The sequence below is a fragment of the Panthera pardus genome, unplaced genomic scaffold (assembly GCF_024362965.1).
Source record: "Panthera pardus isolate Hobbes unplaced genomic scaffold, ASM2436296v1 HiC_scaffold_9, whole genome shotgun sequence".
Lineage (NCBI taxonomy): Eukaryota > Metazoa > Chordata > Mammalia > Carnivora > Felidae > Panthera > Panthera pardus.
In genome coordinates this window covers 7,388,135-7,405,954 of record NW_026527024.1, presented here as the reverse complement: position 1 = coordinate 7,405,954, position 17,820 = coordinate 7,388,135, and the positions used below count along the sequence as shown (strand labels likewise).

Here is a 17,820-nt window from a genome sequence, read left to right as displayed (position 1 = left end):
AAAGTTAAATGTGTTTTGTGTCACATCCAAGAACGGACAAGAGGGCAAGAACTATGAGGATTCAGCTCAGATTCGTGGACCCTGTTGAACTCACCTGGACAATATGAGCCCTGTTCCTTTCTCAAAGGAGAGCTTGGAAAGTGAACCATACCTTCAACCTTTGCCTTTAGCGAGACGGCCTTGAGTCCCAAGACCACAGGGGACGGGGTGCAGATGTTGGAAGATATGCAGTCAAGCCCAGTTTTGACATGCAAGCCAAGCACGTGCGTCTGGGAACAAGTGTGTGTCCTGCCTCACGCCTCCCGTGCACCTGTCAGCTTCCACGGGTATTTGAGTTGAGCTCTTGGCTCAGGATTTTATCTTAAAAGCATGTTTAGGCATTACCCCTTTTCTCCCCTTTGCAATGGAATCCCCAGTTCTTTACCCTTTGAAATAATGTGTTGTCATCTTATTAGGTAAGTTTTATATTTTCCTAACAGTAGTAATTAAGGTGTCGGAAATATTTTTCTCTCTCTTTCCCTGACTTCCCCTCTCGGTTGGCCATCTTGTGCAAGGTGTAGCGACGAACACAAACGTTGGAGCCTGCCCCTTGGGCCACATCATGGCTCTGCTGTTACCAGCTGTGTGCCGCTGAGCAAGTTGCTTACTGGGCGTGTGCCTCAGTTTTTCCATGTACAGCCCGCGTTCACCCACATGCAGTGTGGAGAGTGGTGCCCGATGGGGGTGGGTACTCACACAAGTGTGGGCTGTCAGCACCGTGGGATACCGTGCAGATGAAATGTGTGTGTCCTGAGCTGTGGGCCAGTTCCTCTGCCTACGTCCTTTGGGCTTTCTTTGGATTTGCCTGGAGAGGCTTCCAGGGGTCAAGAGCACCCTCTTCCTCTACCTCCTCCTCCTGCCGTGCAGCCTTCCCCAGAAGGAAAACTCTACCAGGCATGGGGCACCTCCCCGCAGACCAGTGTGCCCTGAGCTGCTTTCCCATCTCAGCCCCAGACAAGGCCCGGCGTTTGCCTCAGACGTCGTCTGCATCTGCCTGCATCTGAGAGTGCTTCTTTCCATCGGTCATTTGCCGGCAGGTGCTCTCTGCAGAGAGAGGCAGGAGTGAGGCGTAGCGTGCCGCGGCGATGAGCTCGGAGGTTGGCGCACTCTTCCTCACTGTCGTCCCACAGCGGGAGCACTTGCTGCACCCACTCGGTCCACATCTCGGTGTTTCCTGGCTCAGACATGTCCCTGGTCCTCGTCCTCCTGCTTCTTGGAAATGCGCCCCACTGTCCCTGGAAGAATATGCTTTTTGGAGCAGCGGTGCTAGATCCGTGATTCTCTGTCATTTTGCTACGGCCCGCCAGCACGTATGGTTGCCCTGCCTGTTAGCTCTGTGGCGCTGAGTTATTAGTAAAGCCATATAATTTCTGTTGCCACTTTCTATGTAAGTCCTTTGAAAAGGCCAAAGGAAGGAAGCAAATGCCCTACAGACAGCTGCCCACCTGCTGCGTGCTCCCGGGGGAGAAGGGCTCTGCTCCCTTCGTCCTCTTGTAAGACACTTCTGCCATCATGGGGCCCGTCCTCACGGCCTCAGCTGTACTCCGTCACCCCCAAAAGGCCCCACCTCCTGACCCATCCCACTGGCTGGCTTTCATCGGGAGGATCTGGGGGCACAGCGTACTGCCCGCAGCACCCCTGCTACCTCTGGGTCACCAGGGACCCACCCCGGCTTCACGATGGCATTTCCACAACGACAGGGCCTTGTCTCTTCCTTTAAGTGCTGACTTTAACTTCCATGAGGTGTTTGTATTTTGCGACACATACCCAGAAGCTTAGGAGAAACGTGTATTTTAAATAAGTCTAATAAATCAATCAATCAACCTGTGAGTGCAGCCTAGCCTGGAATATGCATTTTTAATGAGTTTTGATATCACACAGTCTTCTATCATTGCTGGAGGGTGACATCGCGCGGGATTTAGTGCCGCAGGTGGAGAAGGCATCTCGGAATATCTTACTGCTGCCAGCCGCGCCCCGGTTGTGCCCTGACATGACAGGACATCGTGTCGTGAGGAGCTGCTCTCCCATGAACCTTCCCACAGTCTGACTGAGTCAGTGGGGGTCTGGGTGGGCACCTGCAGAGAGGGCGGTCCTGGTGCCCGGCGGGTGACTGAAGGACCAAGCGTCCAGGGCCTACCGTGCGTGATGCTGTGCAGCTGTCGCCTGTCCCACCTTGGCATGCAGAGCCACCCTGCCCCATTTCCTCCTCACAGGAGAGCGCCACCCGAGGGTTTCCAGGATAGTGCTCACCGTCTGAATTTGGATGTGCAGAGTTCCATCTGTAGTCACCCAAATAAATCCAGTTAGAAAACCCACTCAGGGGGCGCCTGCGTGGCTCAGTCGGTTGAGCGTCTGACTGCAGCTCAGGTCATGATCTCACGGTTCGCGGGTTTGAGCCCCGTGTCAGGCTCTGTGCTGACAGCTCGGAGCCTGGAACCTGCTTCAGATTCTGTGTCTCCCTCTCTCTCTGACCCCCCCCCCCTCAAAAAAAAATAAACATTTAAAACAAAACAAAACCAAAAACCCACGCAGCCCAGTTAGTTGATAAGGTGGGTCAAGCCTGGTCTTTTTTTTTTTTTTTTTTTTTTTTTTTTTTAATTTTTTTTTTTTTCAACGTTTTTTATTTATTTTTGGGACAGAGAGAGACAGAGCATGAACGGGGGAGGGGCAGAGAGAGAGGGAGACACAGAATCGGAAACAGGCTCCAGGCTCCGAGCCATCAGCCCAGAGCCTGACGCGGGGCTCGAACTCACGGACCGCGAGATCGTGACCTGGCTGAAGTCGGACGCTTAACCGACTGCGCCACCCAGGCGCCCCAAGCCTGGTCTTTAAAAGGAGATCCTGTTCTAGTTGTAGAGATCCACCCCAGTGTTCTTTGCTGTGACTTGTGTGCTCTCTGACAATGTGAGGAGAGGCCTCTGACACCTAATAAATAAGACCCAGCAGGTCCTGAGTTCCTGGTCAGATGAATGAGGTTCAACCCCATTTAGTCAAGCTTACGAGATACAGTACTCATTAGTACTCAGTCCTAAGGAGAGAGAGCTTCTTAGGAGGTACTTGTAACTCAGTAGTGCCTAGTACTAAGTACAGGCAGCTGCTTAGGAGGTACTTAGGACTCAGCAGTACTTGGTCCTAAGTAGAAACTGCTACTTAGGAGGTACCCAGTAGTCAGAAGTGCTTAGTACTTAGAATTAAGTCAAGCTCACTCTGTGTGGAGGGGCTGGGCTTGCAGGATGTTTGCATTCTCCACATTGGCCTCCTGGGGCTCCTCAGCTGAGACCCCGAGGCCCCCATGGCAGGGTATGGCTGTCACGGCATCCTGGGCCTATGGAATGACCTGGAAACATGAGAAACCATCTCTCAACTGAGTATTTATTCTCATGAAGCCAGAGAAATGACTTCACAGAGTCTTTGTTCTCTCGCTACAGTGACTGAGACTTTCTAAACCAATTGTCCATGACGTTGTACCCGTAAGAGAATCCTTTTTATGGAGACTGAGCCAGAAAGCACAGTGGAGCCTGGCCAGTGTCAGCCGTGAGACAGTTTGCTCTTCTTACGTTAGTTTTGAGAAGGAGAAGACCATCCCTGCTACTTTGAATCTGACCTAAACCCTCAGCGCTTTGCTGACATGCTCTGTTCTAATCAGGACTGGGGTTGGATTGGAGCGGTCCATGCTTCGTAGCCAGAACATTCCGGCACCAGCCTCCTGGGCCAGCACGTTTGTCTTCCTCGCTCCTGGTCACTGAACTAAACCTGTAGACGAGACTCCTCTTGCAAATCTCCATTCCACCTGTGTCTGAGTCTGTGTCCCCTCCAACTGGGAAGACCCCAAGCCCCGAGGTGGGGGCTCTGTGCACAAGTGGATGGAGGCTGCAGCTCGAGACAGCAGTTGGGAAAGATGTGCATGAAATTGGATGGAGAGAGGACAGGACAGGCAGGGAGGGGGTCTTGGCAGAGGCTCTATGAGCAGCCCTGCCCCTCACCTGTCTGGGTGGCCACAAGCTGGGGGATCCTCTGGGCTGATCAGGAGCCATTAGGATGCAATTTGGGCCAAATCAGATTCGATTAAGTTTTGAAAACAAACAGCAGCAAAAGCAAGCAAACAGGTTTGGCAACAAAGGCAGTTCTCTTAGTGAAAACATGGATACCGTGAGACTACTCCGGTCAAAACTGGGCTGAGACATTACTCAAAGAGGAGGGTTTTAGGGACAGCGGGGTGGCTCGGTTTGTTAAGCGTCTAACTTTGGCTCGGGTCATGATCTTACGGTTCATGGTTTGAGCCCTCTGTGTCTCCCTGTCTCTTAGCCCTTCCCCTGCTCACACTCTGTCTCTCTGCCTCTCAAAAATAAAGACATGAAAAAAGCCAGACTGAGAAAGTTGAGGGTTCAGCATTGCTAGAGCTCCATGGGCCTCTCATCTGTCAGGTCAATGTGCATGTTTAGGAACACTGAGGCCATATGTATCGTTCCCTTGACTTTAAAAAATGTCCCCAGATATTTTCTTAGGCAGCATTAGAGGAGGACCTCATCAGGGGGACATCTCACCAGGAGAGCCATGGACTGTAGAAGGTTAATTTACAGTCAGGAACGGGATTCAGGTAGGATGTAAATGGTGGCAGACGTCTCCCCACTTCCTGGTGGGCCAAAGCCAGAGGGAGTAGAAATTTCAGGACATGAGAGCATTATGGCTGAGTGTGTGGGGGGTGATTTGTACTTTGAAGTCTGTCTCAGGGGAAGTGAAAGACTTTAATTAAAAGGTAAAGTTTGTCAACAAATCTGTTACGAAAGGAAATCTTGCCAAAACTGGGGTGGGTGGGGGAGAATCGACCTAGCACTGAAAGGTCACAGGTCGGAAGGCTTGCACGTCCTCAGCATGGAGGCCGAGGGTCCCTTGGGGGTCTCAGGGCCATGAGGAGATCTTGCTCTGAGACTGTGCCCTTTGTGTCCTGGTTTATAAGGGGATCCCAGTGCAATGCCTGGCGTCTGCACCAAGGCCTCTGCAGGACTCCCCACCTCAGTTTGTCCTTTGCTCCCCTGTTCACGAGCAGTTGGAGAGTAAGAATTTTATGCCAGTTACTTTTTAAAAAAATTTTTAATGTTTATTTATTTTAGAGAGAGACAGAGAGAGAGAAAGAGAGAGAGAGCAGGGGAGGGACAGAGAGAGAGGGAGACACAGAATCCAAAGCAGGTTCCAGGCTCTGAGCCGTCAGCACAGAGCTCCATGTGGGGCTCCAACTCATGAGCTGTGAGATCATGACCTGAGCAGAAGTCGGACCCTCAACCGACTGAGACCCCCGGGCACCCTCCCCACCCCCCCTCCGCCCATGTCAGTTATTTAATGGGCTTTTTCTTCTTTGCTGTTAGAGAAATGTGCCTCCCTGCTGAATCAGTATTGGACAGAGTGAGGATCCGGTAAGTGTGGAGTTTGAAGGAGACAAAATGTTTGCTCTAACTCACGCCAGCCTTTCTGATACGGTGGTCATCTGCCTATATTTTGAATCTCTATTTAATAATATTGAATACCATTCCTTTCCCCCTCTTTGTGTCTCTCTTCATACCTGGTTTTATGTGCTTGTGACTTTCCCCTTCTTTTTAATGGTCCCCAGCATTTTACTGTGGCCTGTGGACAGGAAATTCAGTCCCCTGTGCCAGCCTCCCGCACACCCGCCAGAGAGCAAGATGGCCATCTCCAGACACGAGGACACTGTTCATTCTGCCGGATGTGCACGTGGTGCCTGGCGCTTGTCGGGTGCCTTGCGTTTTCGGTCGGTGGTTTTCTCTCTTGCTCTGAACAAGTAGGGATGGCTACCCTCTCCCCTTGGGAGCTGCAGGTGACTGTGGCGTCACCGGGTCCCGAGCTTTCCCACTGTGGCCACACGGCACGAGTGCCCACCACCCGCCTGCTCGGCGTCTGCGGTCACTGGCTGCGTCTCCCTAGGACCAGTCAGGGCTGAGGGAGAAGTGAGGCCCGTTTCATGTCTCTGGGAATTGACTGGCACCTCATCTCTGCCTGCATCCGGAGGTGGGAAATGCAGTGGCCACGCCATAGCAGGAATCTTATTTTATGTGGCTGGCCAGGCACTACGACGGCAGTTGTGAGAAGTGCGTGAAATGACGCGGACACCATTTGATGTGTCCTTGAGCTCTGGAATGGAAGTCCGAGATGAGAATGTGTGGGGCAGTGGGGGACCGTGGAGCGGCCTCTGAAAGACCGCCGCATCCTGGGGTTGACCTGGCAGTTGTGAAAATGGGGAAGGGACCGATCACGCATCACCCTGGAGCGCTCGGGCAGCCAAGGGAGGCGTAAACGATTTGCAACGCAGGGTGTGGGGGGCTGGGGCTCTGCGAGGGGCAGTGGTTTCCGGCACCAAGTATGGCATCAAGCCCTAGACCGGAAGGAGCCACAGAATCCCCCAGCTCCCAAGAGTCCTGGTCAGAGCGGAGCGTCTCATGCTCTCCTGTACGGCGTGCTCGCTCACTGTTGTCTGCACAGGGACTTGGCGGGCCCAGGGGGACTGGTCAACGTGCCGTGCCATCAAGAAGCTTCTGCACCATCCTGCTGTTGGGAGGTGGTGTGGGAGGACCATCACTTCCTAACTTTGTGGTCCCCGTGGCCCTGCGTCAGCACCCACTGTGACCCATCACACACGGCTAGAGCACGCCCAGGCAGACCGAGGCCTCGGGCGCCAGCCCTGCCTGGCATCCTGTCCCCGAAGCCCTGCCAGGGTCTCTAATCCCACGTGCACCCCCTGAAGCTTCTTCTCCAGGAGAGACCTGTTGACAGGTGCTCTCCTGGTGTCACACCCTGCCCCTGTCTTTGTCCTGCAGCCTGTTCACTGGGTCCCTGATCTTGTCCCCTCTTCAGGGGACCTTCGTTCCTCAAGCCCTGCACTGGAGTCCCTCTTGCTGGACCTGCCGGGCCAGCCGAGCCCACGTCTGTCACTAGGAGCCTCCCTGGCCTATGTGAACGGCTCCCACCTCGCCCTCACGGGGCAGCTAGCAGTAGAATCATGAGGAAGTTCCCATTTATGAACATGGAGGAAAGAAGTCTCGGGGATGCTGAAGAAGACCTGAATTCTAAAATAAAAGAGGTTCTAGCAAACAGGCCTTCCTGGTGGCACAGAAGCTGTGAGTGCAGTCAGATCAAGAAGGACAGGACTAGGGCCGAATGGGCAGCCGAGACGCGTGAGCTCCAGGGCCTGCAGACTTCTACGGAGCCCACATGCTGCCACACGTATAACACAAAACCCCTCTGCTCTGCTTTACAGGAAGTGATAAAGGGACACTTGAGGCTCCTCTCCTGTCTCTCAGCTCCTGGCCCGGGGAACCAGCCAGCAGACCCTCTGTGGCTCAGGCCCAGATTTAGAGGTTGTCCAGGCTCTTGGCTTCCCCCACATCTCCGTCCTCAGCAGCCACCCCTGGCCTCCTGACTGTATGGTCCAGCTTCCCACAACCCACCCCCTGGGGGCAGCTGGCGTCTCTCAGCGATGCCCATCACCTCTGCCCACCTGTGCTGGCCTCCCTCCCCCGGGTCCCAGGGTGTCACCACGGGCCCCACCACGGAATGGCTGGGCTCCACCCTTCCGGAGCACTTGGCCTGGCTTGCTTCTGCCTTGAAGCTTCCCCTTGCCCGGTTCTCCCTCCCCCTACACACTTCCAGCCTTTCTTGCCCTCTCTTCCTGGTGAGTCCTGTCCACCGCGCTCACCTGTGCATTGCTGCCCATCGTTTTTCACCACAGCACTTCCCACAGACCAACATTTTCTTGTTTAATTGTGTGTTTGTATTAATGTGTGTTCCTCCGTTAGAATGTACATCCCATAATGGGAGCAGGAACTGTATCTTTCTTTGCACTCGTATCTTCACAGATCAGAAAGCTGAATGCCTAACATGTCCCTGCCTCCTGCTTTATCAATTTATTTCATCAAATATTCAGCAAATTCCAAGCATGTATAAAGTGCTGTGTTTGCCCAGGAAGCGAAGTGGCCCAAATATGGAGGTGATGCACGGTCAGGCAGCTGCCACACGCATCCTCAGCCCCTGGGAGTCACAGATGTGAGGAAGCAGCCGTCTCTCCGGCAGGAGAACGCGGCACGTAGGAAGCGTTGAATCACACTTGCACACACGTGCACATGCTCATCACATGGAAATCACGTTTAAATACCCTATGCTCTGGTTCCGTTTTTCTTTTCTTTTTTTTTTAAATTTTTTTAATGTTTATTTATTTTTGAGACAGAGAGAGACAGAGCATGAACGGGGGAGGGTCAGAGAGAGAGAGGGAGACACAGAATCCAAAACAGGCTCCAGGCTCTGAGCCGTCAGCACAGAGCCCGACGTGGGGCTCGAGCTCACGGACCACGAGATCATGACCTGAGCCGAAGTCGGACGCTCAACCGACCGAGCCACCCAGGCGCCCCCCGTTTTTCTTTTTTAATAAAGTTTATATTCTAGCACTGACCAGTGACATTGGTGGGATTTCTCTGCTGCTAAAGGGTACCTAGATGAATTTGCATTCTATTTGTATTCTCTCTACCATCTTAAAACTAAACAGTGGCAGATGGACATACTCTAGCAACCCCCCTTCCACAGTGATAACTAGGTTCGTACGTATTTCATTAGCGGTCAGATTTACAGATTGTGTAAAATAAGTATCTGTAAATGGAAAGTTTTACATCAGAAAGGTCAGTGACATCCTCCTGTTCGGGGCTGGGTTGGTGGTTTTCAGGGCGTGTGACTACACCTGCTCTGATCTTGCTTCTTGCAAAGTGTATTACAGCGGAGTGGGCACCCTGGACATTTTAAAACAAATATACCAGCATACGAAAGACGAAGTGGGTCAGTGTGAGTTCATCCTGTCGAAGAACAAGCACGGGCTTGCCCAGAGGCTGGCACGTCTCCTACTCTTCCTCCTTTGGAATTCCCTGTGTCCATTGAGGCGGCCAGTATGCCTGCTGCCAACCTTGACCCTCATCCTTTACTGCCTCACGTAGCTGACTGTTAGCACTGGCCAGTGTCGCTTCTGAAAACTCGAGCCATCCCCACTACCAGTCTCTGAGTTGCAGCCCCCGTGTCTCTGAGATGGGCTGTGTTTACACCTCCTTCCCTTCTCTTTACTACCTATTAAAGGTAGTTATTCACAAATCATGAGGATTAAAGCAGGAAAGAGTACAGGGCCTGGCTTGTGGTTAAGGCTCAGTAGATAGATACTATTGTTTTTACAATTTGTATTATGTTCATATTGTTATTTTTATCGTATTGGTAACACCCTTGGGTATTTACGTAGAAAACGCCAGCCCTTCTTTGGGGGGATCCAAGGCCTCCTGTGACTGCACACTGTCCGCTGATGCCTCCTCTGCCACTCGATGGCCTCACAGCCTTCCCACTGTTTCATGCGCTGTCCCCGGGGCCACAGACTTGGCAAGCCTCACCTCTTCCTCACCCTCTCCCACTATTCTGGGGTTCTCCCCCGACCTCGTGCCATCTGTGAGAATCCATTTATCCTTCGTGCCTTGGTCCAGGTACCATTTTTCTCTTTGAAACTTTCCCCAGTTCTGCACCCCAAACGAATCTCTTCATTTCTCTATTCATATAGCTGCTTGCTTATGACTCTATTATGTAATTACCACACTCAGATCTGATTTTCGCTAATTATGTACCCATCTGTGTCAGTACTAGACTGCGTGCGGTAAGAGGTCGGGGGTCATGTCCACTCTCAGGCGTTACATGCCTGATAAGAGCGCAAGAGTAGGTGATGTGGCATGTAAGTGAAACCACGCGATGGGTAACCTTCTTGGATTGGCTTTTTTCACTCGGCACAGTGTTCTGGAGATCCATCCGGATCGTGGCTGAGGACTACTCCACAGTACGCATGGACCATAGTTAGTTTGGACACTCACTCACTGAATGACATCTGTACACAAGTTTTGTACACAAGTTTTCGTGTGAACGTTTCTGTGGGATGAATGGCCAGCGGTCAGTTGCCGGTTTGTATGAAAAGTGTATGTTTAGTTTTTAAGAAACTGGCAAACCATTTTCCAGAATGGCTGCGTCGTTTTACAGTTGCACTGCCAATGAAATAGTGGCCCAGTTTCTCCATATCCTTGCCAGAATTGGATATCGTCAGTTAGTTTGTAGCCTTCATGGTAGGTGTGACGAGGCCGCTCACCGTGGGGTAACTGGCATTTCCCTGAGCGCTAACGATGTTGGACAACTTTCGTGAGCTTACTTGCCATCTGCGCATCCTCTTTGAGCAAATGGCTCTTCATGTCTTTGACACTTTTTCTAATTGGACGTTTTTAACGTTTACTTGTGAGAGTTCCACATTCCAGGTGCGCGTCACTTCTTGGCCGTGTGGCCTGTCCTGGTCTTTCATGCGGACGTTAATGCTTTTCCTAGCCCTGGGTCCCAAAGATTTTCGGTTGTTTTTTGTTCCCTAAAATGCTTCTTGTTTCATATTTTATATTTATATCCATTATCTATTTTGGTTTTTTTCTGTGTAAACCGTGAGACTGATGTTGAGGTTTCCGCTTTTGCTTCTGTGTGTTCCACAGCTCTGGCACCGTTTGGTAAAAGGCACTTTGTCAAACATTAAGTTGCTTTTGCACCTTTGTTGGAAATCTTGGGCATACTTGTGTGGGTCTATTTCTGAGTATTCTATTTTGTTCTATTGATCTATTTGCCTCTGCCAATACTATATAGTCTTGATGACTGTACCTGTATAAGACTTGGAATTAGGTAGCGTGATTCCTCCTGTTTTACTCTCCTTTTCCAAAGTCGTTCCAGCTACTGTGACTCCGTTGCTGTTCCATATAAACTGCTCGTCTGTATCTGCAAAGAATCTTGCTGGGATTTTGACAGGAATCGTGTTGAACCTGTATCCCAATTTGAGAATTTTCATCATTGTTGTGTTGACGCTTCCGACTCATGAACGTGGCATGTCTGTCCTTCATTTAGATCTTTGATTTCTTTCATCCACATTGTGTAGTTTTTAGCACACAAGTCCTGCGTGTATTTGTTAGATTTACACCTAAGTACTTAATTTTTTGAGTGACTATAGTGTTTCAATTTCAGTGTCTATGTGTTTATATGTGTCATAGTTCATAGAAAAATAACTTATTAGTTCTAGGAGTTATTGTAGATTCATTGAGATTTTTCATGTAGAAAATCATGTCACCTGGAAAGAGATAGTTTTATTTTTTCCTTTCTGATCTGCTTGCCTTTTCTTTTCTTATCTTGCTCTATTGCATGGATAGAACTTTCAGCTATGTGGTTAAGAGTGGTTAAGAGGAAACATACACTTGCCTTTTTCCTTATCATAAGTGGAAAGCTTCTAGTTTTTCACCATTAAATATGATGTTAGCTGTAGGGCTTTTGTAGATGTTTATTATCAAGTTGACGAATTTCCCCCCAGTTCCTATTCTTCTGAGAGTTTCATCATGAATAGGTTTTGAATTTTTCAAACACATTTTCTACATTGATATAATGTAATTTTTTCTTCTTAAGCTTGTTAATATGTTAGCTTACATTGATTTATTTTGGAATTTTGAACCAGCTTTGCATATCTGGAATAAACCCCAAGCTGTATAATTATTTTCATACATTGCTGGATTTTATATGCTATTTTTTTCTTGAATTTATTTCATTATTTTGAGAGAGAGAGCACACACGAATGCATGCTCAGAAGCAGGGGAGGGACAGAGAGAGAGGGAAAGAGTATCCCAAGCAGGCCCTGTGCTGTCAGTACAGAGCATGACATGAGGCTCGAACTCACAAATTGTGAGATCATGACCTGAGCTGAAATCAAGAATTGGATGTTTAACCAATTGGCTAAGCCACTCAGGTTCCCAATATACTAATATTTTTCTTAAGAATTGTTATGTCCATATTCATGAGAGATATTGTTCTATAGGGTTCTCTCTCTTTTTGGTCTTTGTCTCCTCTTTGTATCAGGTTAGTATTAGCTACATAAAATTAATTGGAACTATTTCTTCTTCTTCTGTATTCTGGAAAGGATTGTGTAGAATTCACGTTAATTCTTCCTCAAATGTTTGGTAGAATTCTCCAGTGAAATCATCTGAGGCTGCACATTTCTTTTTGGGGAGGTTTTTAATTATGAGTTCAATTTCCTTAAGAGTTATAGGGCTATAAAATTATTTATTTTATATTGGATAAGATGTGGTGGTTTGTGTTTTTTGAGGAATTGGTCCAGTTCACCTCAGTTTCCATGTTTAAGTGTGTAGACATGTTTGTTCCCATATGGGGTCTACAGGGTCTGTATTGATATCATCTGTCTCATTCCTAGTACTGGTAATTTGTGACTGCTTTCTTTGTTAGTCTTGCTAGAAATTTGTCAATTTTACTGATCTTTTCAGGGAACTTTTCACTGACTTTCTCTGTTTTCCTTTTTTTCTGATTTTAATCTATTGATTTCTGCTCTTTATTGTTTCCTTCTGTCTACTTTCCTTGAGTTTATTTTGCTCTCCTTTTCCTAGCTTCTTGATGTGTACATTTAGATAATTGAGTTGAGACTTTTTGAAATGCAAACATTTAGTGCTAAAAATTTCACTCCTAGCACACCTTTAACTGTGTCCTGCAAAATTTTGGTGCCACGTTTTCATTTTCATTCAGTTCTCAGTATATTTTTCCCTTGGATTTTCTTTGACCCATGGATTATTTAGAAGTTTATTGTTTAATTTCTAAGTGTTTAGAGATTTTCTTGCTAGATATATGTTAGTTGATTTCTAGTTCAACACTATACTGATTAAAGAATGCAGTCCAAGTGATTTTGAATCTTTTAATTTTGCTGAGATTTGTTTTATGGTTCAGGATATAAATGGTCTCAGTCCATGTCATGTTTTGTGGGCACTTGAAATGAGTGTGTGTTCTGCTTTTGTTGGATTGAGTGTTCTATAAACGCTGATTAGAACTGTTAATCCATGGCACTGTTGACTACTTCTCAAGCTTTGCTGATTTTCTCTTTATTTGTTCAGTTGCTAAAAAAGTAGTGTTGAAGTCTCCAACTATAATTGTGGGTTTGTCTATTTCTCCTTTCTGTTCCATCCAAAAACTCCATGTGAAGTTTCGCTTCACATATTTCTAGCTAGGTTGTTTGAGCATACATATTTAGGGTTCCTATGTCTTCTTGGTGGATTTATATCTTTATATAATGTCTCTCTGTCCCTGGCATTTTTGTTTGTTTTGATGAGTAGTTTATTTGCTATTACTGTAGCCACTGCTACTTCCTTTGATTGATGCTTGCATGGTACATCTTTTTCCATCCTTTTACTTTCAGCCTGTCTGTAACATTATATTTAAAGTGAGTTTCTTATAAAAAACATATAGTTGGATCATGCTTCCTTAATCCACTTAGTCAGTGTCTGTCTTTTCATTGGTATATTTAGCCCATTTATATTTAATGTAATTATTGGTATGTTAAGGCCTAAATCTTCCATTTTACTATTTGTTTTCTGTTTGGTCTATTTTTCTCTGTTTTTTTTTCTTCTTCATTCCTTTAGGGTTATGATAATATTTTTTGGAGATCCATATTTATTTCTGTAGTCTTTTTGAGTGTATCTCTTGATAGCCTTTTTAGTGGTTGGTCTAGATATCATATTATTATAGATATCATATTATTATAAATGATCACAATATACTGTCATTGTTTTACCAGTTAAGAATAGGGTGTAGAAACCTTACCTCCCTTTATGGCTCTTCCCCTCGTTTATTATAATTATCTTAAATATTTCCTCTACATACATTTAGAAGCACAACAGACAGTGTTATCATGTCTGTCTCAACTGTCAAACATAATATATAAAATTCCAGAGAAGGAAAACTAGTCACTTTCACTTTTCACATTCTTTTCTCCTTCCTGATGTTCCAAGGTTCCTTCTTCTGTTTTTGCCTTTGTATTTAAATACATTCATTTAGCAGTTGTTTTAGGGCAAGTCTGCTATAAAAAATGCTCTCTTTTTCCCTTTTTTGAGAATGTCTTAATTTTCCCTGTCATTCCTGAAGGATGGATATATATATATATATATATATATATATATATATATATATATATATTTAATGTTTATTTATCTTTGAGAGAGAGAGAGAGTGTGTGTGTGTGTGTGTGTGTGTGTGAGAGAGTGCAGGGGAGGGGCAGAGAGAGAGGGAGACAGAAAATCCCAAGCAGGCTCTGCACTGTCAGAGCCTGACACAGGGCTTGATTCCACGAACCATGAGATCATGACCCGAGCTAAAATCCAGAGTCGGACACTTAACTGACAGAGCCCACCAGGAACCCACCCCTCCTGAAGGATATTTTTGATGGGTCTCTGGTTTGGTAGATTTTTGGGATTTGGGGCTGATGGTTTTTTTCTTCCGGCACTTGGAGAATGTTGTGCAATTTCCTTGTGGCCTCTGTGGTTTCTGATGGGAAATCCTTTTTGCTCGGATTGTGTTTCCCTCATAGGTAAAATGTCATTTTCCCCTGGCTGCTGTTAAGATTTTGTCTTTGAATTTAGTTTTCAGAATTTTAACCATGTGTCTTGGAGGAGATTTGGGCTTACCCTGTTTAGGGTGCTCAGCTTTGTGAATCTTTAGGTTTATATCTCTTGCCAAACTGGAGAAATTTTCAGACATCAAGTTTTTGAATGCCCTTTCAGCCCCACCTTCTTTTTTTCACCTTCTGGAACTCTGATAGTATGAATGTTAGATCTTTTGTTATAGCCCCACACTCCCTGAGGCTCTGTCCTTTTTTTTTTTTTTTTTTTTAGACTGTTTTCTCCCTGTTGTTGGAATTGGATGATTTCTGTTGTTCTCCTATCTAGCTTACTGACTCTCTCCTCTATCCCTCATCCTTCTATTCAGTGCATCCCCTGAGCTGTTTATTTTGGTTTGTGTATTTTTCAGTTATAGTATTTCCATTTGGCTCTTTTTGGCTCTTTTTATATTTATTTATTTGCTGAGACTTTCTATGTCTTTGCTAAGGCTTCTAGTTTTTCATTCCTTTCAAGTATGTTCATAATTGTTCATTGAAGCATTTTTATTATGACCGCTTTACAATCTTTGGTAGGTAAAGCTAACACTTCAAGCCTCAGCGTTAGGGTCTATAGATGAGATCTTCCTGGTTTTTGGTATGAGTAGTGATTTTCTGTTGAAACCTGAACACTTTTGTACTATATTATGAGACTGAGGATCTCACTTAAGCTTTGTGTTGTTGTTTTTTTAAGATTCTATTTATTTATTTTGAGAGAGAGAGAGAGAGAGAGAACACAAGCAGGGGAGGGACAGAGAGAGAATCCCAAACAGGCTCTGCCCTGCCTGTGAGGAGCCTGATGCAGGGCTCAAACTCATGAAGTGTGAGATCATGACCTGAGGTGAAATCAAGAGCCAGACGCTTAACTGAATGAGTCACTCAAGCACCCCTAAGCCTTGCATTTTAACAGCTTTTTCTGACACTGCTCTGCCAAGGTGAGTGAGGGGTCCCTGTTACTAACATGGGGGTGGGAGTCCCGGTTTACCACTAGGCTTCTGCTGACATCTGTGCTGAGGGGTCTAGTCCATGTGCTGGGCGGGGTGGGTGGGTGGGAGTTTGAGCTCCCTATGTGGTCTCCACTGACATGGGGTGGGGGTACCACCTGCTCCCTACGTGGCTGCTTTGCCAACCCGGCAGAGTTGGGGGGGGGGGTCATTGGCCTTGTTCCAGCTTCCTAAGGGAGGACACCCAGGCTGTCTCTTGGCCTTTGTTGGCATGGGTACAGGCTGTGCTGTGCTGTTTTTGGCAGTGTTTGATGAGAGTGGAGCTGCTGTTGTCTAAAATGTGCCAAGTAGCCCCCTTCCTGGGCCTCTGGCTGGGGAGAGGTGACCTCAGTCGGGGCTTCACCTACACTTGGTGCTCCCGAGTTGCTGGCTGACTCAGCTCCAGTGTGAGATGCATAAGGCCAAAGGACAGCCCAGGGAGCCCCACAGGTGTGGTTCCTCAGATTCCCTAGGACTGCAGAAGTCTGTCTTCCGCCCACCCCTCGTAGCCTCCTGTGCATATAATCTGCAGGGTTTTAGTTGTGCCTAGTGGGAGGGGTAGGAAGAATGTGTCTTCTCCGTCTCCCTGGAAGCAGTCAGCTCTTCCTAGGGTTTTGTCTTCTCAGTAGCCTTGAGAGGAGTTCAGAGAGAATGTCTAATGCCCTAATGTATGCATTGCTTTGGTTTTGTTTCCAAGTGTCCAGTTTCTGCCTGCTCCCAGGAAAGCTTAGAAGTCAGTCTAGGGGTTCCGGGTCTCCCTGAGATTACCTGTATGGATCACCTTTATCAGTTGGCCGACTGTTGTGATTGAGCCCTCCTTACAGACCCCAGAATTGAACTGGCTCAGGCTCTTGTGCTGTTTAGTATGTGTGCTGCCGAGGCGAGCACTTGTGCTCTTTAGATTAAAAAATACATTCGAAGTTTCGTTATTTTAAATTTTACAAATGAAAAATTTTTATGGGAAGTTCCTTTTGTGCTCTTTATTTGTTTGTTTCCGGATAGGTATTAAGACCACCCTTTTGGGAATGGCATGGTTAAACTATGCTTACTTTCTCAATTCACAGTGCTAGATACTATGCTAATATTACAAGTGTGCTTTCATTTGAGAATCCTCCCAGGAGTGAAGCAACGGTTAATAGCCACATAAGCATACACTTCATATGGGTGGTTTTTTTAGTTGCTTTTGGCAAGTGGAAGATGCTTGCTTATTATTAAGTACATTTCATCCTGAAGTAAGGGTAACGGTGACTATGGGGCTCCGTCTCCCTGCAGCGACCCATTCTCTAAATGCTATATTCAAACAGGGCTGCTTAGAACAAGCTGCCATTAGAGGCTGGCCTGTTTGGTGAGTTTTCCCATCAGCTTCCCCTTTGGGTAATGCCATAGAGCCTTTTGAGATTCAGAAGTGTTCCAACTGTTTGAATCTTGCCATTTGTAAATGAAAAAAAATGTTAGATTTGCATTTGAAAAAAGAATTCAAGTGTGTTCATGAAGGCAGCTTATATCTGCTGAGCCCTTTTTATTCCCCAGAACGTGTGGTTCTCAGCAAGTTCTGGACCTCCCTGTACCACACTCACACACACACATAAACAGGCACAGAGCCGTCCTGATTTGAAGATTTTGGTAATGTGTTTTTGAACAGGGCATAAAAATATATCTCTGTAATTACATGATATTTAGTGATTAGATAATTATGGATAATTGCATGGGGTAGTTCTAAGTGCTAAAGTGTTACCATAAGATCTAAAATGTACAAATTGCATAATAATTATTCTTGGGAGTTATTTGGTAATTCTGAGCATAATTATCATGAGATCTGCAGTGCATGTAATTAATGCATAATCACATGCATTTTGCCTTCATAACTACTTCGCTCTTGTTATAAAGCTCTTTGTCATAACATTTGAGTATAAATATAATGTAATTGGCTCCCAGATACAGCACATTAGGCCCCATGATAATTGCCTTCAGAGTAACAGTACCCTTATTTCATTACAAACGTGTGGCTCTTAGGCAGGCTGGAGCTCCAAGGAGCCCGAGACGTGGCGGTGAGGAGCAGGAGGGCGGATGAGTGGTGGGTAAACGTGTGCACATTTGGGTCGAGAATGTCTTTGCTACGACCAGGACCTTTCCATGAGAAAGTCTGCATCTTTTGCTGGGGACAAATCCGTGAAATGTGCTCCTGGTTCAAGGGCGCCTTGCTGTCCAGCCACACCACCACTGCGCCTAGTGTTTTTCATCTGGCAAAGCACCCATCATGTTTCTGGTCTAGATGTC

General features: G+C 46.8%; 1 protein-coding gene across 4 annotated transcripts in view; it reads left to right on the top strand.

The window, feature by feature from the left end:
* Positions 1-17,820, top strand: part of PTPRN2 (protein tyrosine phosphatase receptor type N2) — an 814,681-nt gene that overhangs the window by 282,248 nt on the left and 514,613 nt on the right. The window lies entirely within an intron of this gene.